We start from the raw sequence: 12,929 nt of genomic DNA, 5'->3' as shown, positions 1-12,929 counted from the left end.
ATAATTATCTATAATTGAACTTAAACCCTTTTGCATCAACTCCCATCTCTGTCTTAACATATTCATGATAATGATGACAAGAATTTGCTCCTTGTCTTAAAATGCACATTTGAGAAACAGTACCAGTGAGTACAAAAAGATTTTTTAAATCTTTTTTTCATTTATCATATATTCTTTTTTTCTTTTATCATTTATCATATATTCTTTTTTCTTTTCCACAGTTCATGAAAGGCCAAATAACAAAAGATATTCAGGGTAGAGAAGATAAACATATGAATTACAGAGAGTAAGAGAAACATAAACCTGAAGATAATATGATAAAGATGATGACAGTAAACCATGCAAGTATTAAGTATGCCTTAAAAAAAGACATTTATTGCACCAAGGTGAACAGACAATGGTTAATTTCATTACATTCTGTAACATGTTTTCTCTGGAAACACAACAGCAGTAAAATCAATAGAAATTAAAGTAGCTTCCACAGGAAAGAATTTGCTTTTAAATTGTTGATATGCATCATTGGGTTGCAGGAGATCACAATAAAGCCTTCTTAAGACTCTTACTTTCCTTTAAGAAAAAAATCTCTTTTAATCTGAGAAAACCTCTTTGGAAAATTTAAAATTATTGCTATATATAGTGACATACATTTCAATGTTAAATTGGAAAAAGGAAACTTCTTAAAAGGATTTAACTCTAGCTCAAAATCTTATTTAATTATACTTGGAAAGCTAAGGAATGTACTAAAACTTCTAGCAAGATAGTTTGCTCTTTTCTCAACTTAACAAACTTATCACTGATATCTACATCACATTCCCTTAAAGTGTTAACTGAATTGATTGCCTGTAAAATAAAACAATTTTATGAGATTCTGACTGTGGCTTACCAAATCTATTTCTCTTTCTGTTCAATCTTGAATTTGTTCCAAAGGTCAGACACTGATCTTCAGGTTATTTTTACCTGATTATATCACCAGCACCCAAAATTCAACATATTCAAAATTGAGCTTCTCATCTTTCCACAAATCTGCTCCTCTATCAGTGGAATCACTAGTCATGCAATTTCCCTTGTTTGAAACTTTTATGGCATTTTGGACTTTTTCATTTTCATCTCTTCTTACATCTTAGTATGTTATCAAATTTTATGGATTCCAACTTTGCCATTTAGTACCATATCACTATCCATATGGAATTTTTTTTCACTTTATCTTTATTTTTTCTTTTATCTTTTGCAACATAGTTAATATGAAAAAAATGTTTTACATGACTCATGACTTCACATGTCTAGTGGTTATCATATTTCTTTTTTTTTTTAATTGTAACTTTTTATTGACAGAACATATGCCTGGGTAATTTTTTTTTACAACATTATCCCTTGCACTCACTTCTGTTCTGATTTTTCCCTTCCCTCCGTCCACTCCCTCCCCTAGATGGCAAGCAGTGTTATACATGTTAAATATGTTATTGTACATCCTAGATAAAATATATGTGTGCAGAACTGAACAGTTCTCTTGTTAGACAGGGAGAATTGGATTCAGAAGGTAAAAATAACCCGGAAAGAAAAACAAAACTGCAAACAATTTACATTCATTTCCCAGTGTTCCTTCTCTGGTATAGCTGCTTCTGTCCATCATTGATCAATTGGAACTGAATTAGATCTTCTCTTTGTCAAAGTTATCCACTTCCATCAGAATACATCCTCATACAGTTTCGTTGTTGAAGTATATAATGATCTCCTGGTTCTGCTCATTTCACTTAGCATCAGTTCATGTAAGTCTTTCCAAGCCTCTCTGTATTCATCCTGCTGGTCATTTCTTACAGAACAATAATATTCCATAACATTCATATACCACAATTTACTCAACCGTTCTCCAATTGATGGGCATCCATTCATTTTCCAGTTTCTAGTCACTACAAACAGGGCCACCACAAACATTTTGGCACATACAGGTCTCTTTCCCTTCTTTAGTATTTCTTTGGGATATAAGCCCAGTAGTAGCACTGCTGGATCAAAGAGTACACACAGTTCGATAACTTTTTGGGCATAATTCCAGATTGCTCTCCAGAATGGTTGGATTCGTTCAAAACTCCACCAACAAAGCATCAGTGTCCCAATTTTCCCGCATCCCCTCCAACATTCATCATTATTTTTTTCCTGTCATCTTAGCCAATCTAACAGGTGTATAGTGTTATCTCAGAGTTGTCTTAATTTGCATTTCTCTGATCAATAGTAATTTGGAACACCCTTTCATATGAAACTAGAAATAGTTTCAATTTCATCATCTGAAAATTGTTCATATCCTTTGAGCATTTATCAATCGGAGAATGGCTTGATTTCTTATAAATTAGAGTCAATTCTCTATATATTTTGGAAATGAGGCCTTTATCAGATCCTTAAACTGCAAAAATGTTTTCCCAGTTTGTTGCTTCCCTTCTAATTTTGTTTGCATTAGTTTTGTTTGTACAAGGTTTTTTAATTTGATGTAATCAAAATTTTCTATTTTGTGATCAATAATGATCTCTAGTTCTTCTTTGGTCACAAATTACTTGCTCCTCCACAAGTCTGAGAGGTAAACTATCCTATGTTCCTCTAATTTATTTATGATCTAGTTCTTTATGCCTAAATCATGAACTCATTTTGATCTTATCTTGGTATATGGCTTTAAGTGTGGGTCCATGGCTAATTTCTGCCATACTAATTTCCAGTTTTCCCAGCAGTTTTTGTCAAATAATGAATTCTTATCCCAAAAGTTGAGATCTTTGGGTTTGTCAAACATTAGATTGCTATAGTTATTGACTATTTTTTCTTGTGAACCTAATCTATTCCACTGATCAGCTAGTCTACATCTTAGCCAATACTAAATGGTTTTGGTAACTGCTACTTTAAAATATAGTTTTTTTCCTTAAAAATTTTATTTATTTTTTAAAAATAATTATAACTTTTTATTGACAGAACCCATGCCTTGGGTAATTTTTTACAACATTGTTATAGTTGACTATTTTGTCTTGTGAACCTAACCTATTCCACTGATCAACTAATCTATTTCTTAGCCAAAACCAAATTGTTTTGGTGACTGCTGCTTTATAATATAGTTTTAGATCAGGTACAGCTAGGCCACCTTCATTTGATTTTTTTTTTCATTAATTCCCTTGAAATTCTCAACCTTTTGTTCTTCCATATGAATTTTGTTGTTATTTTTTCTAGAGCATTAAAATAGTTTCTTGGGAGTCTGATTGGTATAGCACTAAATAAATAGATTAGTTTTGGGAATATTTTTTATTTGAACATGTAATTCCTCTCTTCAGAAATCTTTCTTGACTCATCTTACCTACTTATTGATGAGTTTTCCAGGCCACTCAAACCTATTGCCACCCATTCACCTCATATTTGGGATTCAAAATTTTACTCCTTTTTGTCCCCCATACTTTTCAGTGCTTGTACTTCTTAAACAACTACGTCTAGAAATTTCTCCCCATGAAATTTTATGAATGCTTTGTAACCCAGTCTAAATTTGATTTTCTTCATGATCTCTCTAGTCAGAAATGATATTTTCACCATTGGATCTCATGTAACATTTTATTTTATAACTCTCCAATGCACATATTGTTGTGTATAGCGTTTATCATTATATATAACATTTCCTACAGAAGTTCCATAAAATCATGTCTCCTTTGAACTTTTCTAATGTCAGGGAGATACAAAGTGTTTTCCATGTAGCAAGGATCTTAAACTACAAACTTACAAATCCTTAACAAATATTTATTTAATGAATTTAGATAAAGTGTACAAAGTTCTAAACCTAACAGAAGACAGAATTTAAAAAAAACATTTCCAGATATCTGGAATTTATAAAATATTAAGTTATATTAACTCATTCTATTCTAAAATGAAAGTTATAATTACTTTAAAATATAAAATTAAAATAGCATGAATTCAACATCTATTAGCTTAATCTATTTATTAGAGAGATTATTCTGTCTCTTTAAAAGATCTTTCATCTAAGTATCAAAAATTACTTTACAGAAGTAACAATGTACTTTCCCCATAGATGTTTAGGAGCAGCAAAGTTTGGGTTTTTAAAAGTTAGTTGAAAAGAAAGTCAAAAGAAAAGCATGAATTCCTTAAGTTTTTATCTTCTCCACTGAGGACAACATATTCTCTTTTTCTGTGTAGTCTAAACTTATATTTACATAGTTTTTATTCCATACCTAAGGCAGTATGAAGTAGTTAACAGAGTTATGCTCAAAACCAGGAGAACCTGGATTCAAATCCTTCCTCTGATACATACTAATTGTGTAACCATAGGCTTAACCTTTTAGTCCTTTAGGCAAATTTATAAAGACTGTTAAGGTTAAAATAAAGTTCTAATCTGCCTTGGTAGAGAAATTCCCTCAAATGGGAGCTTCCTTGGTCAATACCAGTGAAAATACATGCCTTATTCCTATTTTTTATTTTTATTTTTTATAAAAGTTTTTCAAGTATATAAGCTTATTAGAAGACTGTAAGTTCTTTACATATTAGGACAAGTTTGTATTTATGTTTTGCATATAGCATAATGCCTTAAATATATCAAAGATAAGTATTAAATGTTTGCTGATTATTAGATTTTCCTAAGAACTCCATGTGATAGGTAATATTGGTAATCACATTTTACAAATGAAGAAATGAAGGGACATCAAGGTTAGGTGTCTGACCTTGGGAAAAAATTCAAGTTTGGAAGGAAATGAAAATAAATTTGGTAACCAGTCATCACCACTATCAGAATCTTGTCAGGACTTAAATCTGTCTTACAGTTCAATTTCTAATACAATTTCTACCACAACCTGGATCCTCACAATTTCCAATTCCATTTTACTTCATATTTTACAAGAGGACAAATTATAATCTAAAGACAGCTACTTAAAATTGGGGTGATTTCTGTGACTCACAAAAATATTAATTTTGAGATTTCAGCTTTAGAATTAAGAAGTAATATTTAAAAAAAGGTGTTTTTCATTGTGAATTATTCATTTTTCAAAAAATCAGCAACTTCATGTGTTACTGACTTTATAGCAGCAATTCAACTGCTGATAGCACCATGACTGTCAAAATCCAAGTTATTGCAGAATATCAGTGATAAAGAATGCTGTCATTCTTAAAATAAGAAGGGTAAAGTTATAATAAATAACTTCTATTTAAAGAAGAGAAAAATAAATAAGGAAATGCATCTGAAAAGAGAAATACATTCCTCTTCTTTTGCTAAAAAATAAAAGTTTATCATCAGAGATTTATTTTATATTCAACTATTGTTTTTTAAAATATTTGTCAGGGTGGACAAATTAATAGTGATCTTGAATAGATCAATTCCAACTCTTAAAGATTTATTGCCTTTACTAACCATCAAAAAATGTTCCCACGATGATTTAATTGTTATTTTTAATCATGATACAAAATATATTTTTAATTGGCTGGGACATATGTAAACACTCCCAAGAAAGTTGGTGATTTATCTGTACCTTCTTACTAGTTTCCATTCTCTATTCATGAGGCAAAATCTTGAGTTATAATCAAAGGGTTATCAACACTCCTTCAGCTACTAGAGTTATATTTTTCATTCCTAAAAGCCACATGGACATTTTGCTATTTATGTTGAACAGAATCCAAGAATAAAAAGAATCTATGGGATATGCATTCAGAGAGCAATTCAAGATGCTTGGAAACTATCTGGAATTTTAAAAGTCATGGTAATTTAAGAATGTGGTGATTCATGTGAACATGAACAGTGCATGGATAACCAGACTATTTCTACAATCACAAGACATAATTATTAATTATGATATATTGTACATCGTAAGGTTAGGGAAAGCCAGAAACCAGTACTGATGAAACATGATCAGGTACACAGTTTTTGTACTAGCATTCATGTTCCTTTGAATGAAATGTTGAGCTTGAAGCAAGCAATTGTTTTACTTGAACCCTCAAAGCCCTTAAAATTGTGTAGGATAGTAGCCACAAAGCAACTCTATATCCAGATTTATCCTGACTGTAATCTCTGTCTTACCCTCCTTTTCTCAATACCACAATTTGTTAAATTCCTAATACATGTCAGGCATGCAATGTGTTGAAAATACACTTAGATATGAAAAAAAAAATGATCAATGCCCTCAAGGAGTTTGCTTTCTATTGGGAAGAAAAAATAAATACATTTATATGTGCATATGTATTTTTGCATGCTTGCACACACATTATGTATATAAACATGTATGTTTATATAAATACCTATTCACACACACATACATATTATATACAACTATATATTTGTTATTGCCTTTTTGTTGTTTCAGCTATATCTGACTCTTTTTGAACTCATTTAGGCTCTTTTTACAAAGATTTTCATTTCTTAAGGGCAACTAGATGGCACAATGGATAAAGCACCAGGTCTGAAGTCAGGAGGACCTGAGTTCAAATATGACCTCATACACTTAACACATCCTAGCTGTAAGACCCTGATCAAGTCACTTAACCCCAATTGCCTCAGGAAAAAAAAAAAAAGATTTCTATTTCTTTCTCCAGCTCATTTTACAGATGAAAAAACTGAGATTCACAGGATTAAATGGCCTGCCCAGGATCACATAGCTAGTAAGGGAAGCTGTATTTGAACTCAAGTCTTCCTGAGTCTGGTACTCTATCCACTGTGCCATCTAGCTGCCCTACAATTATTTAGGTATATATAATACACATACACATATATGTCAGTGTACATATATGTATATTGTGTATGCATGTAAACATACATATGTATGTAGATAGACAGAGAGAGAGAGAAATTTGTGTAGATACTCTCATATTTAAGTTATCCTCCATCTATATATGCATCTATAAAACATCTATGATGTTTTAAAAGGTTCCAGAGACATAGTATCTGGGGAATTTCATTATTTTATTAATAAGACCAGCAAGTTATTAATGAAAGGATGTTCCTTTGGTTGTCTCTCTTAGATCAAAGCCTTTAATAACAGTTTAAAGGCCTTTTCAAGAAAAGGTAGTCCTGAAGGATGGCTAATCACTACTGATTGTATAACCAAAAAAGAGGTGGGCTATCTTGGAGTATGTGACTTAGAGCATTCAAATCTTGGTCAAAGAGATATATATCACTTTCCATATCACGTCTTGATAAGAGGAAGAATCAATATTTTCCAAGTACTTATTTGAACAAATATAATGAGTAAGAATGTACCCATTAACTGATTTTACTTTAAGATACTTAATAACAAACAACACAAGATGGGATCTATAAATAGAATAATCCCAAATTGTGTTCAAAGAACAGATTATATTAAACATTATCTATAACCATTTTTAAATGGCTATAAACACAGACTAATGCTTTCAGAATCTCTTTTAAAAATAGGAACATCTTTAATGTGACTCCAAAGTAGATTGCATCTATTTCTATACACATTCTAATCTTGGGTTAAGTCAAATTAATTATAAATAATTTTTAAAATAATTATAAAAAATAAATAATTAAATATAAGTAAAATCTGATTTCCCAGTAGAATGACACAAGATAGTAATGTAAGTTACTATTCTTCACTATCATAACTGTATTAAAATCCTATTCTTTAGAACATAAATAAAAGAGGTTTCTAACTTTTAACTTCATAATTTTAAAGAATTACATCTTTATTTCCCAAGCTTGTTTACTTTTGTCTAATTATACTCATATTATTCTGAAAGAATGAAATACTTCAGGAATTGAATCTTATACATATGATAAATTCAAATACTAATTCAACTTTTGCTTAGGCTATGGAATGACAACAAATTCAGATGAAAACAGCAACATCTTTCCAACTTACACCTTATTACAGTAATTTAGATGCCTTAGTATAATCTAATAACTGATAGATTCAATATTGTATTAACGAACTTGTAGTTGCTCACCCTGATAATAAAAATATGCTATTAAAGTTTCTCTACTGTTTGGAGAGAAAAAGCAACAGGGAATTGGGTAAGCAAAGGTTATTTACAAACTATTAAAGTTCATAGCTGTATCCCACAAAAACAATTTGTTAGTAACTGAAAAAGAAATGGATGAAGCCAAATAACCAATGTTTCATATTGTAATAAGCAAATAAAAGGGATTCTTTAAATGTAGTACCTTGTATGAATTGAACATAACTATTGAAGTGGAAGGACACCCCTCTGGATCATGAGAAACATATTCTTGAAACTCTGTAGTTAGAAGTTTGTTACTAGCTCTTCACGTCCTAATGCAGATGGTATTTTTACACCCCCAAATCTGCTTCCCTAAAAAAAACCTAAGACCCTGATAACATTTATTGATAAACATTTATTGTCTTATAGCCTGACTGGGAATGGCACCCTTAGTGCGATAATCTTTGTCTCCTGTCTAGGATGAAATTTCTTTAGTATGACAAATGTATTAGGGAACTTTTATGTTTCTTCCTATAAATATGTGTCTCTGAAATCTCTTGATACTGACTTCCCTGTGCTGGTGGGGTTTAGTTGCAAGCTAGCAATAAACGCTCTTAAATTTTCATTATTTTGGTTGTCCTGTATTTTCTTTCACCTAGGCACTTCACTATGTTCTACCAAGTCTATATGCATAGTTTTTGAAGGCAGAGCATAAATATGGACAAATAAAATTTCTTATCCAATTTTTTTTTGGAGGGGTCCATCTTTGAGGAGGAAACTTAAGAATCTAATTATCCAGTTTTCAGTTATCAAAATTAAATAGTTTAAGGAATTAAGACTGGCTCAGAAATCAAAACTCTCCTGCAGCTTCTTAATAAATGTGGTATGAGCTACTGCATTCCAATCTTTAATTGCATCCAAATGAACAAAGGAGTTATTTGTGTCTAGGGAATAAACATGACTAATCCTGCTGCTAAGTAACCTTACCACTAGTGGAACAAATCATACACCTTTCCAGTAACTATTGAGAGAAAGGATGTCTTTTTAGCTATAATGATTTTTAATTATTTTATACATTATTTGTCATTTCGCTAAATTTTTAGAATAATGCTTTATTTCAAGGAAAGGAAATCAATTATTGTGTCAACCCACTATAATTAACCTTGTTCTCTCTATGCCAAAATAATTCCATGTTATAGCTTAATGCAAGCTATAACATTAAGAATGTTATAAGAATGCTTTAAAAGAAAAAAAAAAACATAGTGCTAATAGTTTAAAATAAAAACTAACAAATATACGTTTTCAAAGAACATTGTTAGTGGGTTTTTTTTTTTGCATAATCCTTAAAAACTGTGATTATGATAAACTCCTAGACAAGACATACTGAAACAAAAGAGGACAGTTGGAAGCTAATTTAAGGAGTATAACCCATGCAATGAAAATAATTCATTCCCAAAATGTCCTTGTGAGTACCCCTAAACCACCAATTTCTGATTTTAAAATTAATCAGAAAGAAGAGTCAAGGAGAAAAAATAATTCTTGCTAAAGTAATGGGTAATCAATCTATATTGATTTTGAGGCAAAAAATAGAGTGTAATCATATACAACATAAATAAAGCAAAGACAAAGCTACAGAACAGTAAATGGGTGGGGGAGATTATTTGGGAATTGAACATATCTAAAAAAGATTAATAAGAGAAATTTCTGGTTGTTACTCATGATTCTTAGACCAGGGGATATTCCTCCTCTTGGGAATTCCCTTGCATGTTTAATATGTAAACATGAAAGGGAAAAAACCCCACTAAATTTCATGCAGAGTTCCAAGAAGTTTTGACCCAACTAGTCAGCTCCTAATTGGGTTCAATTAAAACCATGCAAAATATACCTCACCAAACAATCCTGGCAGAGCTCGTGGCCTTCTATTGCTCAAAAAGAAATGGAGAAAGCCCCACCCATTTCTTTTTAGCCAATTATGTCTCTCTTTTCAGACTCAGAAAGCAAATATAATCAAAGAAGTAGAAATACATTTGTTGTATGCTACCAGTTTGAGGTGCTGGTACTATTTAGCTTTACCCTGATAACTTTGCACAGCTCTGTTTTACTTAAATACAACCCATGAGGAAGTCAAGACACCACCCTCAAGAAGTCATTGGTTTGCTATGAGAATGAAGGACAAAGAATAAGAAAAATCTTATCTCTAAAATAATAATAGCTCTTCCCTTTAAGGGTTACTGTGAGTATCAAATGGGATAATGTATGTAAAGTGCTTTACAAAACTTCAAGTAATATATTAAAACTTTATTATTGTCATTATTATTGTAATCTGTTTAATTGAACTCATATCTCTCTTAGTCTGTAACCTATACCTCAGGAGACTGCTTGGAAAAACTCAGCTATTGTTTCTAAGGTCATTAACTTCACCCTAATTCTGCTGATCATCTTGTCAGTTTCAAGTAAATGGGGCAAATTGATTCAGCCTTATTTAGATTTGTATTTTATATCAATCCATGGTTACCTGTATCAATCTAGTTATGATTATTTGCTCCACATCTTTTCAATCATAGTACAAAGTTAGAAGTTCTTTCTCCTTCCGGTTGGAGCATGTTGGGAACTTGACATAGATGTTTTCTCAGTACCATCTGTTGTTACTATAGAACTATGAACTCAGATTACTGTTTTCAAAGAATATGTGAGATTAAAAATAAAAGGCCCTAAGATTCTTTATTTTTCAAAATAAGTATGGTTCTACTTTATCTTTATTTAGGATATCTATTCTAAGCAAGGATGAAAGGACTCACTTTCTAGCTAATGAGGATATCCTCCTGAGAATGATCATGACTTCTGCATCTTGAGTCCTTAATAACTATATAAGTAGGTTGAAAGCCTGTCTAACCCCTTCCACTGTTGCTATGAGGACTCTGACTGCTAAGGAAAATGCTCTTGGTCTTGAGTCACTTGGATGCTAAGGAGGGAATCTTTTCCTTTAGTGGACATAACATCCTCAACTCACCTTGTTCTCATTATGAGAATGATATATTCCTTCACCTGCCTGGTTTAACAGTAGCAGATTCAGTGAGCATTATTCACACACCATGATAGCCAATTATCACTTTGGGTATCTGGGAATGTCTCACAAAGTTTATGGCAGATCACACACTACAATTACATTGTCATATTCTTTTCTCTTTGCCTTGTTCAGTATTTTCCAAGATTCCATGGTATGGTACAAAGTTCCTTTGATATCATCATTATCACAGTTAATATGCATTTATAAAACAAATAGACTTCAATGTCGGTTAAGTCTTGCCACTGAGCACTAGCTCTCTAATAATGAGATACCCATGGAGGCCATTCACAAATATAGCACAACACTGTATTGTCCTTAATTCAAGTTGCTTGGATGGCTACTAGAGTTGGCCCTAATACAAAAACAAACCACAAAACTCTGAAAAGCTTCCTGCTAATATATTGCCTAGACTCTGAGGGAAAAAATAAAAATTTTAATCAATGGTTGCTTATAGTGCTATTATGTGTAGATTTAGCTTGACCTTAACAATACCATCCCAGTTGACCTTTTACGACCTTTTACAGAAATCAATATAATGTGAGTAAGGGTGGGGGAATGGATTCTTTTACCTTATTTTTAGATTAAAACAAAGCAAAATAAGGCAAAACCTCTAATATCCCAAATGATCCCCTTCCTTATACACAAACAGAAATGTGAAAAGTGTTGCTGTTCTACCTTTAGAATTCTTTTGACTTGAATTCCATGAAGAGAAAATGAAATATATTCTTGTTTCCAGACCCACCCTATACAAACTCTATTCATACATCAGAGAAATCCCTGGAAATCAAATGATAAAATATTTAATTCAATCACATTAACAAACACAATTAATAGCAAATCTCACATGATAAAATTATTCATTTTCCCTCAGAAAGCAATTAGCAAACAATGCTTTTAAAGATTTTTGTGCCAGAAGAGAAAGAAACAAATAGCTAAGGGGAAGGGGAATAATGCTCCAAAGTCATTGGAAGAAGGATTGCCCTGATCTATTCTTCATATCTCCTAACTTATCCTTCCATAGCTATTCAAGAGAATGCTGCCCTGAGTTCCTTGTAGACCTACTCTGCAGTAACTATTATCAGTCACCCCTAATCCTGTTTCCACAGCTATTGCTATGTCCCAAAGCTACAGAGGATGATGGTTCCTGCCTCCAATGCTACTACTTACTGTTCAACTGAGGCTTATTCACTGTTTTTCAATGAAGCTTTGCTCTCTTTTAATTTTCTTTCTGTTATTTCAGGTATCTTTTTAGCTTCAAAATTCCCAGGCTGCATGCTTAGTGGCTTTTGCTGATTGCCTTTTAATGAGTTTTCTCAGAGATGACCTAGGCCAAACTTTGGCTTACTAAGAATGATTATAAGTTTACTTGGTCACTGTTTTGCAAAAAAATTTGCTGTTGTTTAGACGTTTCAATCATGTCCAACTTTCCATAATGTCATTTGGGATTTTCTTGGTTAAGATAATAGAGTGGCTTGCCATTTTCTTCTCCAGCTCATTTTATAGATGAAGAAACTGAGTCAAATGGAATTAAGTGACTTGCTCAGGGAAACAGCTAGTAAGTACCAGAGGCTTGATTTGAACTCAGGAAAAGGAATCTTCCGGACTCCAAGACTGGTATTCTATTAACCACCTCTTGTAGAAATTAACTTTTAACAATGAAATTTTGAAAAAAAATGAAGATAGTTATGTTAATATCTACTCTTTCATCCATATACAACTTTTTAAGTATTCAAAATTTGTTTAAATATGTTAGTTTGAACTTTCTTCAGTAGCTTTATTTTTGTTCTTCTAATTTGATATTGATTTTTTTCTTTTCTCTAACTCTTAAATCAATAAACCTTGTTTTATGGGGACAACTAATTCAGAAATGATCCTCTCATCAATAATTAGTCATTTCCTGCCAGAATACAATTAATTTCATTTTTGGTGACATAGTGATCTTGTT

Source organism: Sarcophilus harrisii, chromosome 3, assembly GCF_902635505.1.
Source record: "Sarcophilus harrisii chromosome 3, mSarHar1.11, whole genome shotgun sequence".
In the NCBI taxonomy this organism is placed as follows: Eukaryota; Metazoa; Chordata; class Mammalia; order Dasyuromorphia; family Dasyuridae; genus Sarcophilus; species Sarcophilus harrisii.
This window is presented reverse-complemented; position numbering follows the sequence as displayed.